Source organism: Heterocephalus glaber, unplaced genomic scaffold, assembly GCF_053883595.1.
Source record: "Heterocephalus glaber isolate CG9 unplaced genomic scaffold, H.glaber_assembly_v1.0 deba00001531, whole genome shotgun sequence".
In the NCBI taxonomy this organism is placed as follows: Eukaryota; Metazoa; Chordata; class Mammalia; order Rodentia; family Bathyergidae; genus Heterocephalus; species Heterocephalus glaber.
The window spans coordinates 13,349,058-13,365,277 of record NW_028258329.1 but is presented as its reverse complement, the minus strand read 5'-3'; the positions used below and the strand labels follow the sequence as shown (position 1 = coordinate 13,365,277).

The window sequence follows — 16,220 nt, the reverse complement described above, 5'->3', positions numbered from 1 at the left end:
GAACCAGTGTCCCTACTAGAAAGGGTTTCCAGGTGACTTCAGCAAAAATACTGAGCCTCCTTGGGAAGAAAAAGTCTATACATTAACACTATTTTAAATGATAAAGTGAAAGTTTGTTCAGAAAAAAATCTATTTATTTCTGCTTTTGTTCATTAACTAACTCTTATGCTCTTCTCAGACAGGCACCAGGCTCTAATCAAATACTAGGATTAGGGCCAGGGATTTGGCTCAGTGGTTTTGCCGACTGCTATACAAGCACAAGGACCCGAGTTCAATCCCCAGTACCAAAAAAAAAAAAAAATACTAGGATTCACAGGGGTCAAGACACACAAGCTCCCTGCCCTCATGGGGCTTGCCTTCTACTGGGGAGAGAAAGACTAACAATAAACAACTCAACAAACAAATGGGACAATTTCAAACTGAGCTAAGTACTATTTGGTTGCTATGATCAAAATTAGCCTGAATGAGGGTTAGGGTGGGTCATTACTTTAGTCCGGGGAGTAGAGAAGGCATGAGTAGTGAGAGGCAAGCAGCTTGTGAACTATCTGAAGAAAGAGCTGGAGAGGCAGACCGAACAGGGAGGGCAAGAGAGGGGAGTTTGAGAATGTTCAAAGAAGAAAAGTGAGGTTGGATTGGCCAGACTGAAATGGAGATCGTACGATAAGGTAGGGACGAAGCTGGGAGATGCGTCATGGACTGGATTTCGTGATTTCGTTTTGAGCAATCATGCATCCCCTCCCCATCCCCCTAGCACTCCTCCTTCTATTCCAACCATTCACTCCATGGCCCCACAAAGACCACCAATCCAGGCCAGGAGACCTGACCACTTTCTGACTCATTACCCCCTCAAGTATCCTCTCTTCTTCTTTCTCATCTTAAATCCATGACCCTTCAGTATGAACACTTTCTGTCTATATTCTCAACTCCCTGGTTCTTCCCACCATTGGACTTTTTAAAAACTTCCAACCCAGCTAACCATTCCACGATTGCTCTGAAAGAGCTGGGTATAGCTGGAAACACACAGACAACTTATTTGACATTGAGTCTCTGTTCACAACTCCAGGGAAGCTTTGGCACTGCCAGCAACTCTCCTCTCGTTCCCTGGTCACTTTACTGTCCCCTCTTCATACTGACCTTTCTTAACCTTCTCTTCTCACCTCAGCCACATTCCCCTTTTCCCTCCACCTTACTTTCAGCCATGACTTCGCTTTTTATTTCCTCACAGAAGGTCCTCATATTCCCATCACTGAACCTCCACCAACCTGCACCTGTGCCCTTCTAGTCTGCTGTGTAAGTAGCTGTATCAGGAGCCTATCATGAGGAAAGGACTTTTTATCCTCAGTATACAGGAGTGTGTTGCACTTAAGTTCTCAGTAAAAAAAAGTGTATTAGGGAGTTAATGAATGGGCTTTAAGCAGGAGAGTGTCAAGATATATTTCCTGACTTTAAAGAGTCACACTAGCTGCTATTCAAAGTGGGTATAAAAAGAAAGGCGTAATAGCCATGTGTGGTGCTACATGCCTGTAGTCCCAGCACTTGGGAGGCTGAGGCAAGAGGACTGCCATGAGTCCAAGGCCAGCCTGAGCTACAAAGCAAGACCCTGCCTCAAAAAAAGAGAGAGAGAGAGAGGCATAAGAAGTGAGGCAGGAGGTAATGGTATTTGGATGGGTCTGGGCTGAGAGTATTAGAGGTGGATAAAAGTGAATAATCTCTATTCTGTTTGGGGGAAAAAACTAATTTACTAGGGGAATGTTTGAAGGGACTATAGGAAAGAGTTCAGGAAGATCCCTAGAGTTCAAGGTCCCTAGTGTTAGCTTAAGAACTTGGGAGGTTGGTGGTGCCACATGCTAAAATGGGCAACACTGTGGAGGAGCAAGTCTAAGGATGGGGGAAAGCAAGAATCTGGCTTGGGAAGTGTGGACATATTACTCTTGAGCTGTCCTTTGGTTGTATCCAAATGGAGGGGTCCCTTATACTGTTAAATGCCAGGCTGGTGTTCTGGAGAGCTTTGAGAACTCCCTGGTGCTACGAGGCTACATGATGTTATGGTGTGAATTTCCCCACCAAAGCCCATGCTAAAATGTAATCTCCATTGTGAGGCATTAAGAGGAGGGACCTTTCAAAGTTTACATTGGTCAGCTTTCCGCTGCTATAACCAAACATCAGAGACAAATCAATGTATAAAGAGGAAAAGTTTATTTTATTATTTTTCTAAAATATGGACTGCTTCATGAGTTTTCATGGCATTCTTGCACAGAAGCTATGCAAGCTTCTCTGTGTTGTTCCAATTTTGGTGTAAGGAAAGCTTTATTTTAGCTCACAGTTTTGAAGGCTTAGCTGAATGACTGGTTGCCCCATTGCTTTGAGGGCTGTAGTGAGGCAGAACCGTGGTGGAAAGGCATGGGGGAGGAAGCCACTTACCTCATGCCATACAGAAAGCAATGAGAAAGGAGAGAGGGTGGGTTCCATACACCCCTTTCAAGGGCACAGTGCAGTGACCTAACTCTTTCACAAGGCCCCACTCCTAAAGGTTCCACTATCTCCTAGTAGCACCACAAACTCAGGACCAAGCCTTTAACATGTGGGCCTTGGGAGACATTCAAGATCCAAAGTAGAGCAGAGGTCATAAGAAGTCTGCTCTCATGAATGGATTAATCCCATGAGAGTAGGTTTGCTATAAAAGCAGCCTGGCCTTGCATCTCATAGGCTCCCTCTCACCATGCAATGCTCTGCCCTGCCTTGTGATTTGACAGAGCCCCCACCAGCAAGGAGGGCTTCATCAGATGCCACTTCTCAAGCATGGACCTTCCAGCCTCCGGGACTTTGAGTTGAATAAACCTTTATTCTTATAAATCACCCAGTCTCAGGTATTCTGTTACAGCAACAGAAAGTAGACTAATACGCATGCCTATTACAGGTTGAAGGAGGTCTGTTCATCATAGCCACTCAGGGGTCGAGACTTCACTTGACATGTGCTTCCACTACTGTGTAGTCAGGGAAAACAGAGCATGACACACCACATATTCCTATTGTCTAATGATCCAAGCGAGGGCTGTGAAGTGGGACCAAGAATTTGCCCATTTATTTTACCTATTGGCTAACCAAAAGATGACAAGTGCTTCCCAAGATGGATTCATATTAGTTTTTATGACATTAAAGTAGATGATTATCATGACCCTTCCATGGATGAGTCAGTAATGGTAACACCCATTTATTAAATGATCAGTATTGCCAGGCCCCAGGCTAGCCTGTTCAAATACGCCATTTCATTTAACATTATGGAGTTGTTTTGATTGCCCTTGCCTTACAGATGAAATTTTGCCTATAACATTATCTAGCCCTAGGTCAAAAGCTGGAGCTAAGGTGTGAACCCAAATGTCTCTAATCCCAAAGTCCACACTTTTAAGTGCTGTATGAAAACTGAGTTATGAAAACTTAAAATATATCTCAAGGGCCTACGATGAGTACTTCGGAAGGGCCCAACCTAAGAAGACTATTTTCTACATAACACATTTCTGCTTTCTAAACCTTTCTTGGGAAGTGGAAACTACCCTTAGCTATGAGAGGTTCACCTCCACAGGTAACAGAAACGCAGAACATTCTGCAAACTGGAAGCAAGGCATTGCCCCTCTCCACAAATTCCTTCACACGTCTGAATCATTAACATGTTTTATACAAATCACTTAAATGCCAAATGACTCTTCCTCATTGGTACACCCTTCACTGGTTGCAAGGCAGACCCACAATAAACTGATCACTGTAAAATCAGCAGTAAATGCAGGGTTGACTTCTATGTTCGTTTCCTGTTGCCCCTCTGACAAATTACTACTGACTTGGTGGTTTAAAATAACACAGGCTCATACAGTTCGGAAGATCAGATGTCTGGAATCAATCTCACTGGACTAAAATCAATGTGTCAACAGGGCTGGCTCCTTAAGAGACTGCAAGGAGAGAGTCTGCCTCCTTACCCTTTCCAAGATCTAGCATTTTTCTTGGCTCTGATCTGTATTAATCAGCTTTGTTGGGGCTGAGACACAATACTGGACTTCCACAACTTAAGAGAGGAAAGGCTTGATTTGGCTCATGGTATAGGGGTTTCAGTCCATGGTTGACTGACTCCAAGGCAGAAATATCACAGTGGAAGGGCATGGTGAAACACAGCTGCTTTATCATGGTGCCTGAGAAGCAGAACAAGGGAACAAGACCACAGAGGAAGGGGCAAGGAATTAGACAGACCTCAAAGCTATGCCCCCAAGACTCACCCAGATACACCCAGAAGTACGCTCCACCAATCCCCCAGGTGGATCCCAAAGCCAAACAAGTTGATGCTCCTCCCTAACAGCCACATGGCCCCTTTGTCCATCCTCAAGTGCATCACTCTCATCTCTGCTTCCATCCACATCTTCTTTGACTCCTGCCTGCCTCTTTTAAGGACCACCGTGCTTGAATGAAGCCCACCTGCATAATTTAGGACCCTTTTTTTCCCTCTCAAGAGCCTTAGCCTAATCACAGCTACAAAGCCCTTTTTACTATATAACACAACATTCATAGGTTTCAAGGATTAGGCAAAGCACATATTTGAGAGACCATTATTCAGCCCATAATAACATCTGTCCAGACAGCATTTAAACTGAACAATAACATTTCTCTGATATTTGCCTTGGCTTCTTCCTCAGAGGCTGCCACATGCAAAACACCATGTAACCACATCTCAGCCATCAGCCAGGAGTCTGTTCCGTAGTCATTTGTAACTGGAGTGGGTTATACAGCCCACACTGGTAAGAAGATATGAAGGTTTTCCCTTCATTTTTGAAACTGAAATCTATAAACGTTATTTTGTTAACAGCTTCTCACTGAGTACAAAGCTTAAATCAGGCATTGACTATCTGGACACTTACACTTTTGTCTCCTCTTTCCCTAGTCAGCTCTGGCCACTGCAGCAATGATGTGAACAAGAGAGAAGACCAGTGCTGCAGGCAAGTGCACACCCAGGCACACAGTGCTTGTTTCTCTACCAAGGGCTACAGTAGAGAAATCCTGGGAAGCAAACGATATTGAACATGCCAGGACTGACAATTCTCTGAGGATGAGACAACCCTGAGACCCAGGGGACAGCAGCTCTTCCCTTATCTGCTGGGTGGAGCATGATAATTAGGAAGGCATGAGCTCCAGAGAGGAGTTGGGTTGTATCTACTGGATCCAGGGAGAGTGTGTTCATTCATCCATGCATCCACTCCTTATTAGTTCAAGTCTAATAGCACCCATGCTGTATGGGTGAGATAAGATATGATAAAGGTATGGGTTTAGTCTCATCAGACTTGCTGCCCTTTAGAACCTGTGATGAGCCAGTCAACAGAGGGATTACTGTACTTGGAATGCAGCTCTTGTACTTAGAATCTTCTAACCAGTACCCTAGAGAATCAGGGCCCATGTTCAGCTTCAGGAGGAACTGGTAGGTGAAATGAATAGGGAAGAAATTTGAGTTAAAACAAGTCAGATAAACTGGGCCTGGTGGTGCATACCTGTAACTCCAGCACTCTGAGAGGCCGAGGTGGAGGATCATGAGTTTGAGTCTAACCTTGGCAACTTATCTACTTAAATAAAAAAAGGGCTAGGGATGTAGCTCAGTGAAAATCTCTAGTACCCCCCCACACCCACACACATACCCCAAATATGAATATGGGCCCTGTACTGGGGATCCCATCAGTCCCTAGAAACAGTGTGGGGACAGCAAGCTATGTGGATTCCATCACATTCACTTGGGTTAGGCATGTGCTGATTCAACTCATTTACTAAAGAGATTAAAAGACCAGATTGGGTCTGTTTATAGAGTGGCCTTTTTTCCAGTGTTTTTTTGTGATTGTTTCAGCTAGGCCCTGCATCCAGTTGCCCAGGACAGGCCATGGTCTGAGGACAGCCATCACCACAGGTCAAGACTCACATTGCAGAAAATGCTGTGCTATCTCGGAGCCAGAAGGTGACATATATTTTGCTCTCATCACAAGGACAGGAAGATTTCCTATCAGAGAAGGCGCTGCTAGGAGCCTGTGCATGAGAAGCACAGGGCTGACCTTTGCTAATTGTGGAGAAAAGAGTGAAGACAGGCCTGGCTATTCTGAGCAGCAAAGTGCAGTTTTGCCATGGACAGCCACCAATAATGGCAAATTAGATGAAAGCAAAATGCTTCGTGATGACTGGTGGAATTATAGAGCTGGCTGTGATCGTATCCTAATGCTGAGATCTAAAAGCCAAGAAAACTGGCTGCAATGCATTCCCCACACTTGCTCTTTCTCAACATTTGAGAACAGGCTTGCATAGGAGACATCACACACTCTGATCACTGTCACTAAGGCTCCCACTTTGAACTGTGCAACCAGCTTGTTGATGTCATCTCAACCCAGGAAGGGAGCTGCACCATTGCTCACCTGCAGCCCTGCTGTTGGTTGGGATGGGAGGCTCAGGAGCTGAACCTGGGGCCATCAGAGAGGTCCCCTCAAGAGACAAAGGCAAAGGAGCTGGGCAATGTGTAAGATATGACACATGATCAAAAACTATGGTGAATGTTTAATATTTTTTAAAATTATTACAGTAAAAGACACATTGTCATTAACGCCCCTAACTTTGAACACACTTATCCCATCATTCTTCCTACTTTCTGAGGCAGTTCTGGAAGTCCTTTTCATGGGTCTCTTTGGTTGTGCTGTCAACATCTGCCTAATCATCCCAAATCAAGTCAAAACATTTACCTTTCACGGTCATTTTGACTTTAGAGAAGAGTCAGAAATTGCAAGGTGCCAGATCAGAAAGCAGAATTGAGAAGACAAGATGGGTCTGGCCCTAACTTTCCCTTCTTCCTTCTCAGAGGTCTCTCTAGTTGCAAAGGAAGTGAAGTGATCAACTAGATACAGTGATGTCTCCATTATATACAGCTATTAGCAACAAAGAAGAGGAGGATGACTGTGATAAAAACAGCATGGTACAGGCAAAGAAACAGACCTGAGGACCAGTGGAACAGATTAGAAGATGCAGAAACAACTCCAGACACACCCAGTCACCTCATCTTTGGCAAAGGAGCCAAACACCCTCACTGGATGAAAGATAGCCTCTTTAATAAATGGTGCTGGAAAAATTGGGCTTCAACTTGCCAAAGATTAAAACTGGACCTGTATCTCTCACCATGCACCAAACTAAAATCGATATGGATTAAAGATCTAAATATTAAAACAGAAACGCTGAACCGGCTGGAACAGAGGTTGGGTAGAACTCTTGAAAACATTGGGGTAGAAAAGATTTCATGAACAAAACCTCAGTTTCCTGTGAACTAGCACAAACAATCAACAAGTGGGATCTCTTCTTGTTAAAAAGCTTCTGCACAGCAAGAGAAACCACCAGCAGTGTGAAGAGACAACCCACAATGTGGGAAAAAATTTTCACCTGGTGTACCTCAGACAAAAGTCTACTATCTCAAATCTATAAAGAACTTAAAAAGATCAGACCTCCCAAATTTAAAGACCCAATCCAAAAATGGGCATCTGAAATGAACAGACATTTCTCACACAAAGAAGTAGAAATAGCAAATAAACATACGAAAAAATGTTCCACGTCACTGGTCATTCAAGAGATGCAAATGAAAACAAAGCTGAGATTCCACCTCACTCCAGAAAGAATGGCTGCTATCATGAAATCAACCAATAACAAATGCTGGTGGGGCTGTGGGGAAAGAGGAACCCTGCTCCACTGCTGGTGGGAGTGTAGACTGGTGCAACCACTGTGGAAATCAGTGTGGAGATACCTCAAAGAACTAGGACTAGAAGTCCCATTTGACCCAGCTATTCCCCTGCTGGGTATCTTCCCCAAAGAATTAAAAGAATTATACCACACCCATGTTCATGGCAGCACAGTTTGTAATAGCTAAAACTTGGAAACAGCCCAAATGCCCATCAACTGGAGACTGGATAAAGAAAATGTGGGGGTTTTTAATAAAATGGAGTACTACTCAGCCATAAAAAATGAGAAATTAGAGACATTTATACCAAAATGGATGTACATTGAGGTGATACTCTTAAGTGAAATAAACAGGATACACATGTGTAAATACCAAATAGTTTCTGTAGTATGAGAAACTGAAAGTGTAAATAAGGACTAAAAGGTATAATGGGTAATGTGAAATAGGAAGAAAAGGACAAAGGGGAAGGGCAAGTGGGAGGGGTAGGGGAAAGGAAAGAAGGGAATGGAATTAATGAGAAAATGAATAAGTGGAAACAAAGTTTTTGTAAATAGGGAGGGATGGAGGGGTTGAAGAGAGGGCAGGGGAAGGGGGAAAAAATAAGAACCAAGAGAGATTATGTAAAGGTGCAAATTTCCAATGATGAATGTCATTATATTGTATACCTAAAATGTACCAATAAAATTAATTTTAAAAAAATAAGAGGAGGATGGAGGTTTAAGACTGGACCAGGTGCTCTGTCACAGTGGACCCCAAGGACAACTGCAGAGGACAAATGAGCAGCCCATGATCAAGAGCAGGGAAAGGATGAATTTAGCAGGAATGGGAGGTAATGAAAAGAAGGTAAATAAAGATGTAGGATAGGTCAGATTCAGGAGAGGTCAAATTTAGCCAAAATCAGAAGTACTTGGAGGGACTCTTCCAATACAGATCACTGGTCACCATGCCAAGTGTTCTGATTCAGTACTCCTAGGGTGGAACACTAAAATTTTGCAATTCTAACTAGTCACCAAAATGCTGCTAATGCTGCTGCTCTGGGAAATCACACTTTGAGAACCACTTTTGGACCAATTTAAGGCTCTATCCTCTCAGCAACACGGGCCCCTGACAGCTTCTGAGTTGGAAAGAAAAATGATGATCATATATAGAAGGCTTCTCTGCGAAAGGTCTACAGATGCACCAGAGTCGGTGGAAGATAGAGGCCAAAGGCAGATGCTGAAAGAAAATAGCAATAATGCCCAAATTTGCAATATGTTCAGCTAGGCTTAATGGCATTATTTATGGCAATTCCATGAAGGTTTTGAACTCCAGGCCCCAACCTTATCAGCTGTGAGAAAAACAATCAAACTGCCTACTTAATGCCCAGAAGAGCCCTGGTAATGAGTGTGAGTACTGATGATTAGTATTTTTTTTAATTAGCTAAGATGTTACATCTTCCTACCCTACCCAACCGCAGCCCAAAGTTTTTATAAAATGAGAAGCATCTGCATAGAACCCAAATGAATTCGTCCATGACCAGAAGTAGATGCTAGGGGGAAAAACTGGTCAATCACTGAGTCTCTGGCATTTTCTATTTGTTTTGCTCTATCTGAGTTTAGACCTTCTTTGGGTTGGCAATTAAGGGTGAGATACACAGGGAGGCAGGAGTCGAGTATTTGGACTGACTTGAGTTGAATCGTGGTTCCAGCTGTGCAGCAGGGTGCTGGCCAGTCTCCAGGAGAACTTTGCAAATTAAAAAGGATGCCTCCTCTTGGCATATCCTCCCCACCCCCACTCCCTGCAAGAGTATAGGCAGCCTATTTACCTGTTTGGCCAAGAGCCCTCATGTGGGGCACGGCCTGAAGCCCTGGAAGAGGTGGCCTTACTGTGACCTCAGGAGGCCTGGCTTTCTCCTTTGTTGGCTGGGATGGCAGTCCGGGGCCCCAGAATTTTGGGGAGGGATAAATGAGGCGAACTGTACGAAATGCCCTCTGGCAGAGGCTCGTACCCAGTGATAATGTTTCCTTCCAGATTTCCTCTTGAATTGGTGGGGGTTGCTGGATGGGTTCAGCTTTGTGGGCTGCCAGGGAATCATCTGCCTCTCTGAATCTTGGCACATGGCCCTTGCTTGGCATTTACAACGCTGTGCCTGCTGCCTCTCCCCAGCGTCTCATTGTCTGGCACAAGGAGAAAGTGCCTGGCTCCCACTGCAAAGGAAGCCCAGCAAACAGAGACCAGCTGAGCTCTCGCGGTCAGCAGATTAGCTCCCTTAATACTGCCAGCTCCAGGGGTCGAGGAGCCCCTGATTGTAAATCTAAAATCCCAGAGACTTTTGCTTTTCATTAATTTCCTAAGCTCCTGTGCTGCTGGGCTAATGTTCTGCCAGGTGCAGGGACTTCTCTGAAGCACTCAGCTCACCAATCCAGCCTATCAAAGGGGCCCTGGGCAGCTTGTGCAGGTGCTAGAGAGTGAGAGGGGCCAGGTCATCATTTCAGCAGGCCCTGTAGGTTCAACGGGCAATGTGAAGAGCTTTCATTGCTGATGATTCTCTGTCTAAGGGGCCAGGCAAGAGGCTGAAGTGCAAATCCCAATTAAATCACAAAAGAAGTGGGAGCAAGGGAAGAACAAGTGGAGAGGGAAGGAGAAGAGCCTCTGCTGCTGATTCTCTGGGCACCACTCACCCCACTTGCCTGAGGCTATTCCAGCCTTGCAGGATAGGAGCTCTTTCTTTGGGTCCTGCTTTATTGCAGCAGATAAATGTTGAGCATCAGTTATCTGCTAGGCTTTTTACGTCGGCCATGGGCAATCCAGAGTTCAATGAGGTCTGCTGACCAAGTTCACATGGTAATGGAGGAGACAGACCTGCAAACAGACCACGGCCATGCCATCTGGCAACTGCTCTCCTAGGAATTAGTGTGGCCATTGTGTGTGTGTGCAAAGGAAATGCCTGACTCTGCTTGCAGGGGCAGGGAGGTTGCAGAAAGGAAGGGGCACTATGGCTATTTCTTGAAGGAGAAGAGCTTCTAAGGCAGAGGAATGGGGAGGGGTGGTTCCAGGGAGAGGAACAGCATGAAGTAGAGTCCTGAAATGTGCTGCAGACAGAGGAACATGCAGAGAAGGGAGGCGAGCAGAGAAGGGCGAGCAAGAGAATCTTATTTCCTGACAGTGTTGGGCAGGGGCAAGGGAGAGAGAAGGCTTGTAGACCAACAAATAAACAAAATCATTAACTTCTCTGGCAGACATGCACAGGTGTGCCTTTCCTGTGCCCATTTTGGTGGGGCTTGGCGTGGCCAACTAGCACAATGGTAAAGTTCTAGAAGTTGAGTGTATAATTAATGTATTTGTTAGCTTTCATCACTGAAACACACTACCCAACACTCACAGTTTAGAGGAAAGAAGGTTTAATTTGGCTCATGGTTTCAGGGGATTCGGGCCCTGTTCAGCTGGTTCTTGGGTAAACAACATCATGGTGGAAGGGGCATGGTGGACCAAAGATCCTTAGTTCACAGTGGCCAGAAAACAGAGTAGAGGAACACTGCCAGAGAGAAAAAGGGTCTCAGACCAGATATAGACTCCCAGATCACACCTGCATGACCCATCCACAAGTGTGCTTAGCTAATGCGCTAGGCATCTTTTATTTCAATCCAATTGACATATCAGGATTAGCAGGCATGAATATCCAGTGAATGAGGCAGAGAACAAATAATAAACTCAGAGATCAGTGCTGAAGGAAAGGTGCTGGGAGTGTGAGGTGGAGTCAAAAATCTTGACATAGGAATGGAGAGAAAGGAAGGAAGCTCAGTGGTACCAGTGGTTGTGAGAGGCCCTAGGACTCGCCTTGCCGGGGCTCTTTATGGACACGCACCTTGTGCTGTGTTAGTGAGGTGGCCTGACCCCCTTCTACTCACCCAGAACTGAGATCCATTTCTTGTCAAACACTGTCAGACCTGGGCTGTATCCAGGAGCTAGTGTTGGGAAAGGCGAGGAACTCCCAGAGCATAAGGACTAGATTGTCTAGGTGAAATACAGTCTGAGCGCCAGTCTCTGTGACTTCATTCCCTAGTGGGCCCTCTTTCACAGCCCCTCATTTGGTCCCAGGGATAGGTTTCCATGGCTACCTCTGCTTCCACAATCACAGACTTGGGCACAGGTCAATTGTAACTGAGGTTTAATTTTCTATTTCCCAACTCAACTGTAAGCTTCAGGGGGAGCCAGGCCAGTATTGGTATTTGAAAGAAAAAGGAAACTGATTTTTCTCTCTACTTTCGCACTCACAGTATAGAATTCTTCACCTCCAGTCACCAAAATATATGGGAGGATTTCTCCCCATGAACAACCTACCAATTCTCCAGGAGACACTGATGAAGTGTCATACAGTTTAACTCCATCCTGCCACTACCTACCTGGAGTTAGTGTCAGATCCTGCAGAGCTGACACATCTGAGCAACCAGAAAGGCATTGGGGCAGGCACGTGCCACCCATGGGCAGGAGTGGGCTTCCAAAGCCATGATCAGGAGAATGGGCTCCACATGGAAATGATGGGCAGCCAATGGAAGAAGTAAAGCAGGGGAACAATAAATCACACAAGAGTAAATTGATCACATTCAATTTACCCTTTTGGATAAATTGATCTGCTTTGTAGAGAAGGTAAATAAGAGAGGAGACATGCACAGCACTTAGAGATTACTGTTGTGGGAGGTTGTGCACTTGGACTGGGTCCCTCAACTGGGCCCAACGGACCAAACCAATATAGTGTTTAATTACAGTTGCTGGCTTTGGTTGATCACAGGGGCCTCTTTAAATAATTAACTAAGCTGAAACAGCTAACTAGTTAAGCTGTAGCCAACTGATGGGTTGATGAAGCCATAGCCAATGAAGTTGTTTTCTATGCCTCGTTTCTGTTTTTCTGTCAATACTGTCAGATCACATTGTTGGTTGGAATTCTCTGAAACTTCTCTGGTTCTGGGAGCTGCTCAGCTCATGAGTCATCTTTATTTTGCTTTGTTTTCATCAAATGAGCACCACTAAATTTAATTCGTTGAAGGAGTTTTCAACACTGAGTAGTTTGGGCAGGAGACGATGGAACATGGATTTGAGGGTAGCAGTGGAGTCAGAAGGAAGTGCAAAGACTGGAGATAATTAAGAAGCAGAACAGACAAGATTTGGATGTTGATAGAAGGGGTAGCAGGGTGAGAGATCTTGTGGGAGGCTGAATAATGGCCCTCAAAGCTGCAAAGCCCTAATGCCTGGAGCTTGTAAATGTTACCTTATATGATAAAGACATGGCAGAGGTGACTGAGGATCTCGAGATGGGCAGGTTACCTTGGATTATCTAGTTGGGCTTGAAATGCAGTCACATGGACCCTCACAAGGAAGAGGCAGAGGAAGATCTGACTGCTTCACAGAGGTGAAGCCAACGTGGATGTGAGCAGAGATCGGAGTGATGTGACCACGAGCCACAGAATGCTGGCCAGAGGCTGGGAGAGACAGCAGATTCTCCCTGAGAGTCTCCTGGTAGAAAGTGGTCCTACTGACACTTTGTAACCCAGTGAAACTGATTCAGACTTCCTAACTCTGAAATTGACCAAACAAACTTCTGTTGTTTTGAGCTACCAAACCATGGGAATTTGTCACAGCAGCTGTGAAAAACTAATGCAGAGCTGAAGAGTAAAATCTAACTGCAATTTTCTATCTTGGGCAACTATGTATGTGTGGAGGAGTTGTCTTTTATGGGACCACAAACCCTGGAGGATTAGGTAGGAAAGAGTGGACCATGTTGATGGGGGTCTCTGGAAGGTGAATGTCCCACAGGGGGCTGCACAGGTTTGGAACTCAAGGCCAACACCCAGGCCAAAGTCTGAAGTTTGTGAGTCATTAGCATTCAGAGAGTGATTGAAACCAGGTTAGTGGTTGGAACTCCTGGGGAAAAGGTGCAGCATGGTGGTTTTCAGCCCCCACAGCATGTTAGAATCCCTGGGTAGCTCTTGTACCTGCCAGTGACTAAGACCCAGTACCTAGAATCTAATTAATTTGGTCTTTGTGGCATCCAGTCCTTCATGGTTATTTAAAGCTCTGAAATTGCTATTATTTTGCAATCAGAGTCAACAACCACTGATACAGAGAGGAAAAGGGGACAAACACAAACACTTCAGACTCTGGTTTCCAAAGTATGGTTCCGGAACCCACAAATCAGGGAACTTGATAGAGCTGAATTCTCCAGTTTTGTGCTGGACCCACTGAGTCAGGAGCTCTAGGGGTGGGGCCCAGGAGTCCATAATGTTAAAAGCCCTGAAGGCGATTTGGGTGCATTTGAAAAGCACTAGGTTAAAGGAGGGGTTTCAGAAACAAAGAAATCATACCATGCTAAAGGAATTTTGTACAAGTAGCCAGTGAGGTGTACAGAGGTCCAGGAAAATATGATGAACTATCATGCAAAGCGGACAGTGTTTTGGTTGTTTTTATTGTTTATAGAACTTAAGATCATTTTTTTTTTTGTACCGGGGATCGAACTCGGGACTTTGTGCTTGTGAGGCAGGTGGCAGAACCACTGAGCTAAATTCCCAGCCCTTGATTTTATTGTTTATAAAAGGAGTGATCCTGCCCAAAAAGTCGAACAAGATAAGGTCTGAAACGTGCTTACTGGGCTCAGTGAACAGTGTGGAGTCCCCTAGACACAGAATCTAATGCACAGGAAGTGGACTGGCCATGGTTACTAGGGGAAAGGAGAAACAAATTCAGTGCAAATTTGTAGGTCTGAGGAAGAAAAGAATTTTCAGGATGATCATACCCAGTAATGTTGCTTTTCTCTAGTAATGGAGGGAACATCATCTGCTGAGACTGGATGGGTCCAGGGTTGGTTGGGTTAAAGCCATTATGAAAAATGGGATGAGAACCGAGTGGAGAAAGTAGAAGTGTTCCTGGGTAGTGTCACATTGGGAACATTGGGAATTTATATTGGCCCTGATTTATGCAGCTGTGTGCCTCCACCTGTCCCCGTACCACTCACCGGACTGGTGTGTCAGTCTGGTGTGGTCCTGAGCTGGAGTTTGGCCAGGAGAGTGAGCTAAAAGGGGTGGAGTTGAGGACAGTGGCAGAACAGTGGCTGACACTGTGCCTGGAACCCAGACTCCTGGCTGAAATGGAAAGGTGTGGAGGATGGAAGGTTGTTGATGGACATGGAGAAATAGAGGTCAAGTGACAGGGTGTGGGGGGTAAGAAGGGAGTAACTTGTGACAAATGTGAAAGAGACAGGGTCATAATCAGAGAACGGGAAACATGATTTTAGAGGTGAATCTTTTTCTTTGTTACCCCTGATGGGACAGGAGCAGAGGTGAATTGCGATGAAAGATGACTAGTTACATTCAAAGGCGGTATCTGGTCAAGGAAGAGTATGAATTCAGGCCACTTGTACAAACTGGTCCAGGCAAAGCCATGGAGCGAAAACAGGGCACACAAGGAGCTGGGGCCACCTAGCTTTTCTGCAGTGATGGCTCCTGTCAGAATGGCCCCTGGCCTTGGGGGCTCCCCTCAGAGGGGTGTGGCTGGTGCCCATGGGCATGAAGTGTTCAGAGCTGCCTGGTGCTGTCCCATGATGGCTCCCCTTACCTTGCATGTGACCATTGCCATAGTAGACCTAGCCCAGCAAAGCCATGCTTGCTTCATTGTCAATGGTTTTAATAACAGCTGATGTGACAAAGTCAGTATCTACAACCATCCTCATCTGAGCCCCATTTTAGAGGACAATAGAGCAAGGTGGAAGAGGAGGAAAATGTATCACCATTTATTAAAGGTGCAGTTTCTCTGTTCTTAACTCAAATTCCACGCTTCCTGCCTGACTCTTTTCTCCACTTCAAGGGTCTCCTCTCTCCCTTCTTAATCCCAAGCTGGAATTTGAGGGCAGAGGGAAACAAAGCCACAGAAGTGACAGGCCCACACACTGTCCTCTGGCCATGCTCTCTGTTAAGTCGTCCTTCTGCCCACCTCCTGTGCTGAGGTGAGGGGCCCTGCCACCATCTGCTTCTCAGGTACCTTGCTGAGATCCAGAGGTCCAAGGGGAAGTCTGATGTCCAGGAGGTCCCTACATGCTGGAGCTACTTCCCAACTATACACCAGACACAAGATGTCTCAGCACTTCCTGTCCCCCATAGGGGCAAGGACTTCTGTGGTGCCAGGTGGGCTTAGGGAGCTTGGGCACAATCTCAAAGCCAGACATCTTCAGCCCCTCCTCATCTGCCTCCCAGACTGTACCAATCTGTTCTGATGCCAAGGTGAGTTTTTCTGAGCTACCTCTGAGAAACAAGGAACAAGCCACCTTTTTCTGGGAATTACCCAAATGATCCAGATATTTCTACAGATTCTTCTCAGCCATCTGGGGCAGGTGGAGGGGAAAGAAAGCGAGGACATTCTGACCCTTTACCCTTCTCACTACTCTCTCTTTTCTTTCCCAGCATAGAAGGACTTCCTATGGCCTTTTCCTGTCTGATAGGAGCTGTTCCTGCGACATATCTTCCTCCTT

General features: G+C 45.5%; 1 non-coding gene across 1 annotated transcript; it reads right to left on the bottom strand.

Moving 5' to 3' along the window:
- Positions 1 to 2,212: 2,212 nt before the first annotated feature.
- Positions 2,213 to 2,317, bottom strand: LOC147824871 (U6 spliceosomal RNA). The gene has a single exon (XR_015441863.1). It is a non-coding gene; the product is annotated as a U6 spliceosomal RNA (small nuclear RNA).
- Positions 2,318 to 16,220: the final 13,903 nt, after the last annotated feature.